The sequence below is a fragment of the Protopterus annectens genome, chromosome 17.part0 (genome assembly GCF_019279795.1).
Source record: "Protopterus annectens isolate FY-2018-M chromosome 17.part0, PAN1.0, whole genome shotgun sequence".
Lineage (NCBI taxonomy): Eukaryota > Metazoa > Chordata > Ceratodontiformes > Protopteridae > Protopterus > Protopterus annectens.
The window spans coordinates 277984532-277994531 of record NC_056751.1 but is presented as its reverse complement, the minus strand read 5'-3'; positions in this window follow the sequence as shown (position 1 = coordinate 277994531).

Here is a 10000-nt window from a genome sequence, read left to right as displayed (position 1 = left end):
GGCAAACTCTGACCTTTGACCTGCTCTCACTATACTTGGACAGCATCCACAGATTACATAACCATGGCAGCTCATCTTCTCTATATGCTTAGTGTAACATACTGTTGTGATTTATTGATGTGGTGCAAATAACAGCTTTGCATACTTTTCATTGGAATGAATATACCAAAGAATGTAATACATTTGAAACAGGTGGAGATTTACCGGGTACAGTGTCTCCCAGATTGGCCATACAGTGGGTTTTGTACTTTCTACCATCTATATATCTCCAAAGTAGCTGCACCTTGAAGAAAAAAAAATGTCACCTTGAGTGACATCACTCAAATTGAGTACACCTAGGTATTGTTCTGAAAACCGCCCCGTACAAAGATGGACTTCTATTCTTTTCTACTTTGATTTATCATATATTTCAGTTACCTGTATTGTCAAAAGTAATTCTAAACACTTGGCTTTATTCTGGTAATAGGTTATGTCTGTACAGTACATATTAAAGTTATATATGGGTTAGTTTGTGCAGAAAAAGAAGTTTATTCAGAAGGTGGGTAGTGGGCAGAACAGATAATCCCCAATATTTAATAAACTCTGTGTAGGCACTGTGTAGAGCCTACACAGAATATATCTGTGTACATGGCCACAGTTCCCCCTTGGCAGTTTGCTATGCATGTCAATGATGGCATGGTGCCGAGGGGGAGCATAGGGACAAGGATATTGAATCAGTGTAGGGAGATGTGTAGAGGCTACCCATGGTTGTGGGTACCTGTTCAGTTGTTATGTACAGGGTACAGCTCCCTGTAATGCACCCCGAAACTGTTGAAATGCTGTGAATTGTATTAAATGTGTAATATGCAAGTTATATGGTTTTTGTTGGGTCTATATTGAATCAGCAAATGCTTAAAAAAGCAAACATTGATTCATCAACCCTATGTATGCGAAAGCTTACAATCCTGAACACCCGGAACAGCAATTTTCCGAGTGTTCGGGACTGTAAACTTTCACTTAAGTATGGTCGATGAATCAGCATTCACTTTTTTAAGCATTTGCTGATTCAATATAGATCCATTTTATTTATTTTTTTTATTATTTTTCTGCATGTTAACATTTTGCGGCGCAGCTGATACCTGTACAAATGTAAAAATAGAAACCGGATGTAATCAATTATCATAATTATTTTATTTTTGCATTGTAATTTTTTTGCTTTTTTTTTTTTTTTAGTAATTGTCATTTGCATGACATGGAGAGCCGCAGAGCCGAGCACCATTTATACATATATAGCCGACACCTGCCAGAGATCTAAAAATTTAAATAAAAAAACACATCAGAAGCAGAAATAGCTGAATCAAGGCTTTTCTACATTTTAATACAATCTCTGGTACCTCTGCCTTTCACCTTCAAAGAAACCAGATGTAATTAATTATTTGCTTGTAGGTTTGTTTACATGTTTTTGCGTGGTGGTCAGCAATGCTAACAGGTGGCCTACTAGTATATGTGAAGGTATACTAGTTTGCGTAATATCCAAGTAGCTAAATGGGTAGAGTTATAACCTCATGTGTAGTAGGTCCTGGGTTTGAGTCCATAGCAGGCAGAACATGTTTGCAATTTTATGTAGCATTTTTGTTTAATTTAATAGCAAAATTGTGAAATATGGCACTGCTGCACTCTGCTAAGCTTTGTTCAACCATGCTAAGCACTGCATAAACATGCTAACAGCTACCAATGTTTGCACAGTGCTAAGCTTCACTAAAACCACGGTTGTACAAGTTTTCTCAGCCCTGCTTAGCTGGTTTACGAGCTGCTAAGTGACGCAGCTCTTTTTTGAATGTTGCTCAGTGAAGTGTAAGGGTGGGAAAACAGCCTATATTAAGGGCCATAGTCAGGAATTCTGCACCATTCATTGAAGTTCAATCAACTGTTGATATGGCAGGCAGTGCTGGTGAATGTGCATGCTTTTGGGCACATACGTGGGGTATTCAGAAGTTCAGGGTCATGATTGGGCTCCTGGTAAAAAACATGAACCTAGGCTGCTGCAGGGAGGTTTATAGGGCTTGGAGTGTAAGGTGGAGGCCTGGGACCATTTGGCCAGGGAACTCGCCAGTGTTACTGGTATCCCCTTCACAGGTGAGCAGTGTTGTCACCATTATGTCATCCTGAAGAGGAGAAAGAGAGGAACCTTGGACACCTGGGTCCAAGAAGCTAGAGCAAGGAATGCCCCACAAGTATGTAAGTAATTTTTTCTCTGTTTTCCCAGTATGCAAGCTGAATGTCTGCAAAACTGGTATGCATAATGGTGTGCTTCTCTCCCAACAGCTGCAGCTGAGAGGGATCACAATGTCGAGTCCCATGCCATGCGCCTTGCCAGGTTGCACTGTGAGTGTGCTAAGTACAGATGTATTATGCTAAGTGTAGTGCAATAAGCAAGAAAGAGTAAAGCATTTACTGTAATAAAGTATACACAAGATAAACTGTAGTTCAATAAATGGGCACATATAACTGTAGTGCAACAAATGGGAAATAAGAGCTATAGTGCTATAAATGAACAATAACAATTGTAGTGCAATAAACAATAAACAATACCAATAACTGTAAGCAAAATGATGTACAGCAGGATTGTGCTGTCATAACCATTGCAGTAGAGCTGTATGCATTGATTGTCTATGGCAAGGTTGCTGCAGTCAAGTGTAACACTGTAATAGCTGTAGAATGCAAATCTAATGGCCTGCAAACAGCATTGCTTAACTCATAGTCCTGTCCAAGCCTGTCTCCAGGCAATATCGGTCACAGAATTCTTTCTGTTCCTCATACTTCAGGTAATAAAGATATATATGTTACCAGATGGGTAGCAAACTGGCTCACTGATAGAACCCATGTAGTCAAAATATGGGAAGCCTCCTCAACTATAGCAAGCGGCGTACCCCAGGGGGTCTGTCTTGGGGCCTTTGTTATTTGGGATATATTTTTCTGAGATGCAGGCCAAAACCAGTGGGCTATGGCTGACCAAGTTTGCAGATGACTGCAAGCTGGGTGCTGTCATCAATTCCCCTAGTGATGTGGACATCCACTCAGACAGATGACTGGTGCCAGAAACATGGCCTCAAGCTGAATACCAAAAAATGCATCATCATCCCCTTTGGGGAGAGTGACAGCCCCACAAATTATCATATTAATAACAACATCCTTAGCACTCAACCACTTATGAAGGATTTGGGCACCCAGGTTGATAGCAGCCTGACTTTTGACCACCATGTTGCTTCCGTGGTACAGAAAGCCTTCTAAATGGCCCACCTCATAAGTAACGATATCTCATCCAGGGACAAAGAGGTCATAACATCCCTGTATTCTTCTCTTATAAGGCCCATTATTTATACAGCGCACCTTTTGGCATGTACCACGCAAAGCATATGCAGCAGCTGGAGACACCACAGGGGTTCATTACCAAGAGAATCCAGGGCCTCAAACATCTACCATACACAGATAGGCTAAAAGCCCTATCCCTCTACTAAGTTTCATACAGACTCTTCACAGGTGACCTCTGTCTGGCATACAAGGTGATCATGGACCCCACTTTGATGAGACTGCTGCATATGTTCAAGTCAAGCTCCATTCAAAGGACCCATACGCATGGCCTCAACTTGGTCTGTGAGAGCAGCAAGACTTGTTGGTGGGACAGACTTGTTTCCCAGAGACTCCCTCATCTATGGAATAGACTCCTTCTCCACATCAAGCAGAATACCTCTTTACCCCTTTTTAAGCACAACCTGGATAACTGGATGAGAAACAGAAAATCTACCCCTGGGATTCCACCCATATCCCTGCTGGACAGGGGCATTGGGTGCTGATTTGTCTAAACATGGGCTAAACTCTTGGCTAGGCTTATAATTGCCTCAGGGCCAATAGCCTAATAACCTCCTATGATCCTATATTGGTGAGGTAGCCCACTCCATGAGCAGATAATGTGTGTGGTCTTCAAAGGTATTTCAAAGCAAGACCAATAAAAAGTGTTCAGCAGCATTGTTGATTGTAAAATAAAGCTGTATTAATATATGCAGTATGGTTGTATTTCATGCATGAGTGTTCTACCCTCACTGCTGTCAACTATAATACTGTAATAGTTCAAGAATACAAGAAGAATGTCCTGTGACTTGTACTGCTCAGCAAATAGTATGCTTCCAGGTTATCTGTAGGCCAGTATTAGTCACTCAGTAGTCAGCAGTGACTCAGTAGCTCAATCTGTTAAATGCCACAGTACATTTTTTTCACACACAGTCCTGGGTTCAAGTCCAGTGTTGTGTAGCAGTAATTTTTTTGTATCAGTCAAGTAATGTTCACATTTTCTCTCTCCCCAGGAAAAAAGGTATATGGGTGAGGTAGCCCATAGTATGAGCAGATATTGTGTTTAGATTTCACAGAATTTTTAAATCAGTAGCAAGAAAGTGTTCCTCAGCATTGTTTATTCATAAATAAATCTGTTTATTTGCAGTATGGCTGCATTCCTTGCATGTCTATACTAAGTCGCCTAAGTCAATTATTACATTATTTGCAGATATCCCCTACAGTCACAGCTATTGGGTTCTGTCCCCATGCCTACCATCTAAGCCATGATGGCTGTCTAGTTTATGTAACGTACACAAACATGCATCTCAAGTGTCACAATGTTTTGTAATGTAATTAAAACTGCCTAATCCATCTGTCACAGGATTACCAGAGAAAGACTACTTGGAATGCAATGTATTACCAAATTCACTTACAGAATATCTTGGTAGTTATATAAGTCCACATTATGTGAAACTGTTCTCTGTAGTTGTGTACCTGCATTTTTCATTGCTTGGCCCATACTGACCCATGCTAACAGCTTGAGAGGTATGTACATGCTACATCAGCTGTAGGGGAATTGTAGTCAGTGTACCAAAACTGACATGACACTCCTGTAGAGTATTTGTTATCAGTGTTTTCAGGGATATAATCTGAAATGCCACTAATGGAATTTTTTTCTCTGTCTCCCTATCCCTTATTTTCATTTGTTTATTATTTTTATTTATTATTATGATTTAATATTAACATATGTTGTTAACTATATTTTTGCAAAATGTGATGCAATATTATATGTTATTACGATTCATTATTAACATACTTTGTTTAACTATTTTGTTGCCCTTATGGCTTACTTCTTACTGGCATGCTGTTACCATACTGTTATGCTATTTACTGTTGTGTTATGCATACTGTACATTAATATGTATTTGTATGAATGATGTTCCACTCTGTTAATACCAACAATGGTCCCCCTACCTTGCCTCAACTGGCTGTGGCACCAGGTCCTAGCATGTCTGAGACCCAGACTGGTGGTGCACCCTCTGCTGCCTCTGCACTACTTGTGGCATCAGGTAGTACTGCCCCACAGGATGGGGCCCGGTCCACCTCTGGGACCAGTGTTGAAGGGGTGTTGTCACCTGGAATGAGCTGCCTATCTTGGTGCACAGGATAGTCTACCATAGGTTTGACCATTGCCTGCGCTAGATTGAGGACATGGTAGCTGACCTGGTGGGACAGTCTCACCCCAGTGCCCAGCCTCCAGCACTACCACCCTTGGGGCAATGAAGGAGCAGTGTCGACAGTCCCATGGGTGGGGATATGAGTCATGCTGCTGCTGTCTGGAGGCACATGGGACTTAGATTCCACAACACCCTCCCTCTCCAAGGTGTTCACTCCTGTCATGTGTCACACACTCCCTGTCTGCTCTCTTGTCTGTCTTGTCTGTCTGCAAATGCATCCTCACCTATCCAACTTACCTCCCCCATACATACCTATCTCCCTTCCCCAACATTCCACTCACACCTTAAAAAAATGGGCACCTGTCCCAAAAAATGTTTTACCCTATATGTAGCTCTCCATTTCACCCATGTGTTCACTGGACACAAAGAATTTGGTCCATTTGGCTTGACAACACAGTTATGTTGCCCTCACCCCTCTCTCTGTGGGTGAGAGTTCAAATCCATGTACATATTCTGTCAGAGTGCACAGTTGTTTCTGTACAAGAAATGGATAGCTATGGTTCTTTCCTAGACCCTTCCTGCACATCCCTACATGCCTTCCACTATGTATTTCCCCTTCTTGCACCCCACTTCACCACTTTCCTATCTTGCCATTTTCCTTTTCTTTATATTTCTTTAGCATGATGCTGTGCTGCATTGTGCAGCTTTGCTAAGCTCAGCTAAATAGAGCTGTATTGATAATATGTGTCCTTAAAATTCTGTTACACATTTACAAAATAAACACCTGTCCCATGTTTCAAATGTGAGACCATCACACCTGCAGACCAGTGCATTAACCTGCCGTGCCATGCAACTCTTACTTAAAATAGGTGCTTTAAAAAAACATAGTAATTGCCAGTTACAGTCATTAACCGCGTAGCCTTGAATAAAACTTAATGGAAAACATCTGAGTGTTCCTGGGACTCTGGTGCAATAGTACACCACTACAAAGTGAAAGATATAATAATGGATGTAAGTGATGCCTCTGATAGTAGGTACATGTACCCTTTTATCAGCAACATGTAGAAAAACACCTGCTAAGGCATTAATGGCAAAATACATGTGCAGCTGGGACCCTGGTGTAGAAATACATCCATAGAAAGCCTTGCACATACTGATATATGTAGAACATGACTGCCACAGCCTATAGGTGTGCACATATGTCTTGCAAATTCACCTGCTGCAGCAGTGATTCATTAGCTCAGTCTGTTAAATGCCTCATAAATAGTACATTTTTTCCACACACTGTCTTGGGTTCAAATCCAGTGGTGTGTAGCACTGAATGTTCAGTATTGTGAAGCCATAAATTAATGACAGAGTCATGCACTCTTTATCCACACAATGCATGTCAAAAGAATTGACTGCTTTTAAGTGATGGAAGTTACAGGCCTGCAGGAAGGAACACACTTCACGTATCCCTATAGCAAATGTATATGTGCATACATTTTCACATCATGCAGTAATATGCATCGACAGGGAATGTCAACTCAGGTACTATGACTGAGGGCCACTAATATCAGAGTGCACCCCACAATTCTTTCAGAGTTACAATGCAGATTACCACAGCTGAACAACGAACATACACATTTGAAGTCCCTGCTTGTAACAAGGACTGCCCTCATACATGATGCAAATTACTACCAGACTATAATATATAGCCTGGCTGATGATCATATTCACACACACACACACACACACACACACACATGTATATGTATATATATATATATATATATATATACACACACACACACACACACACACACACACACACACACACACACACACACACACACACACACACACAGTATCTTGCTCAAGGACACACCAAACATGCTGCCTAGTGCTATGTTACTGATACCGTTGCCTAACATACTTACCTTAAACACATGCCTTCATTGGAGTGTAGAGAGTACTCTCACTCTTGGCCTGGCTCAACAACAAGGTTGACACATCTCACATAGTTACTCCTACAGCTTGTTGTCCTCCAAAGTCTTCACACACTCTGCCTATGTGTATTACCTGCAGCAGTAACTGCACCCTGTAGCACAACCATCTCTATGTAAAAGTGTCTGCTGCAGATTTACCCTCTGCAACAATGTAGTCTTCTCACCCCAGTAATGTCCAGCACAACATATCAGAAAGGGGCCCTAGTCTACATGAAGATCTTATATATTCTACAGTGGTTGCATGTCATTGGCTGATCATAGTGCAAATCAGTTGTTTTAGCTGCAATTCGCATTTCAGAACAGATTGGTTTAGAGGTAATCACCTGCTGCTGGGAAGCATGTTTAAAAGGCAAGCAGCTGGCTGTTGGCTAACCATTCTGTATGAGACCTTCCTCATAAAGAGCACACCATTGTGACAACTTTACTATCAGCGCATATCAGCAGAGGAGTACTGCACTCCATCAGGTATGTAAATGTTTTTGTGTACAACAGGTTGCAGATGGGTGAATAGACTTATGGGGAATAGCATTAAGCCTGTTTTAGACCTGTGATAATGACATGTCAGTGACCTCCTGCTGTCATACACCTACATAGGATGTGCAAAATATCAAGAGTGCATTATCTTTTGTCATTGTGGCACACTAGTCTCTTTGGACTGTCCTTTTATAGTGGTTGTAATAGAACACTACTATTCATGTGGCATTGTTCATATGATATAATACTGAGGGGTTGCCCATAGGGTACACACCAAAGTAGATCTGAGAGTTGGGTTTATGATAATACAGCACTAGCTATCATGGTACACATGAGAATACCTGACTATTGCTACTATCTCAGTAGTATCCACACAGTTTGTTTGCATACTGTGTGGTATGACATGTGTGAGCAAGCAGTGGTTATTGCCAGCCATTTTGGCCATGCTGTATCAGTACATAGTGCACGTATACATATGTGATCCTGTAATGTGTTCCCCTTTTGTTGTCTTTCAGGAATTATGTACCATAGATGCCATGCACCCTTCCCGGATGCGGAGAATGAAATTATACTGCAAGCACTAAAGCAAATTCATCACATCCTATGAGCCATGGTGAGACAAAGCAGGGAACGGCAGGCTGCATTGTGGGAAGACCTTGTCTGTGATGTCAATGGCATGGGCCAACAGGGCAGGACATATGAGCAGGTTTGACACTGGGTAACAGACATGATAAATGCTGCATGACAAAGGGCAGTAGATGTAGCCAGGGTCATGCTGTCACCAGTGGAAGGCCTGCAGTGGAAAGAACACTCTTGGCCACTGAGGAATTCCTGGCATATCTTGGTACACAAAATAGCTCCCAGGCATCCATCACACCATACATCGTGGAAGTGAGTGCCACAGTTTCCACAGCTGAGGACCATGCAGCTAAGCTTACTGTGATCTGCATTGTAATACTGTAGCAGTCAGTGTGTCAGGCTCTAGATACTTTTATGTGGGTGTCAGGTCTTTGTTCTTTGGGGAGGTTTAACCTCAGTTATACACTCAGACTATGACTAATACAACAAGTAACACAGTAGCTACTGTAAATGTGAGATATATGGATGCATTACCTTGTTGTGTTGCAACATGTGGTGGTACTGACATTACCCCACCCTCAACTTTCACAGGTCCGTCAGGCATTGTCTAAGGCCATGGTAAGCATGACACTTGTTTTTTTAAGGAATAATTATATTCTAGTACAGTTAAGGGTCAGAATAATGCCCCATGTAAACATAACTATGTGGGTAAATAGTGTAGGATGTTTTTAAATTCCAGTCTGGAACAGGTACCTACGGTTTCTAGAAGGTGATAGTCACAGGAGTGTAGTTCAACAAACAGCTACACATTGGACATTACAGTTAAGAGCATCTAAAGGATCTGGTTTAAATGAGGCAATAATTCTAAAATGCCTTTTATAATACAACAGGTTGAAGGTAAATACATTAGGCAGTGAAATGTGTATTTCCATATATATATATATATATATATATATATATATATATATATATATATATATATATTCCATACATTACAAAGGCATGCATCTGGACCGTTTCTCCCCAGGCCTCCACTGAAAATGGGCTTTGTTTCAAGTCGGACATTCAGACTTTCCTGAAGAGAATTGTACTGGGTTTTTGTGTTGTTTTTTCAAGTATAGTGTCATACTAATTAATTAAAAGATAAATATAACTGGCTGTGTTTTACCTGATTTACTTCAAGTGATTCTTATAAAGGTCCTAAGTCGAATTTGTATTTTGTTCCGAGGAAGTGTTTTGTTGAGGAAAGCAGAGAAGAAAGTTGTTGGACCGCTAATCCAGTTGTGGGTCTTCATCGATATGAGTCTTGGAGGCTTTTCGCATGCAATACTGTGCATGGATTAATTTACTGCTTTTTTCTTTCTTATTACAGATGACCAATGGAGGTTGCTCTCTGTCCCCTACACTACTTGATGTCAGTGTCTCTTCAGACTCTGATGATGATAGTGGCCACAGTGAGGCACAGATGGGGCG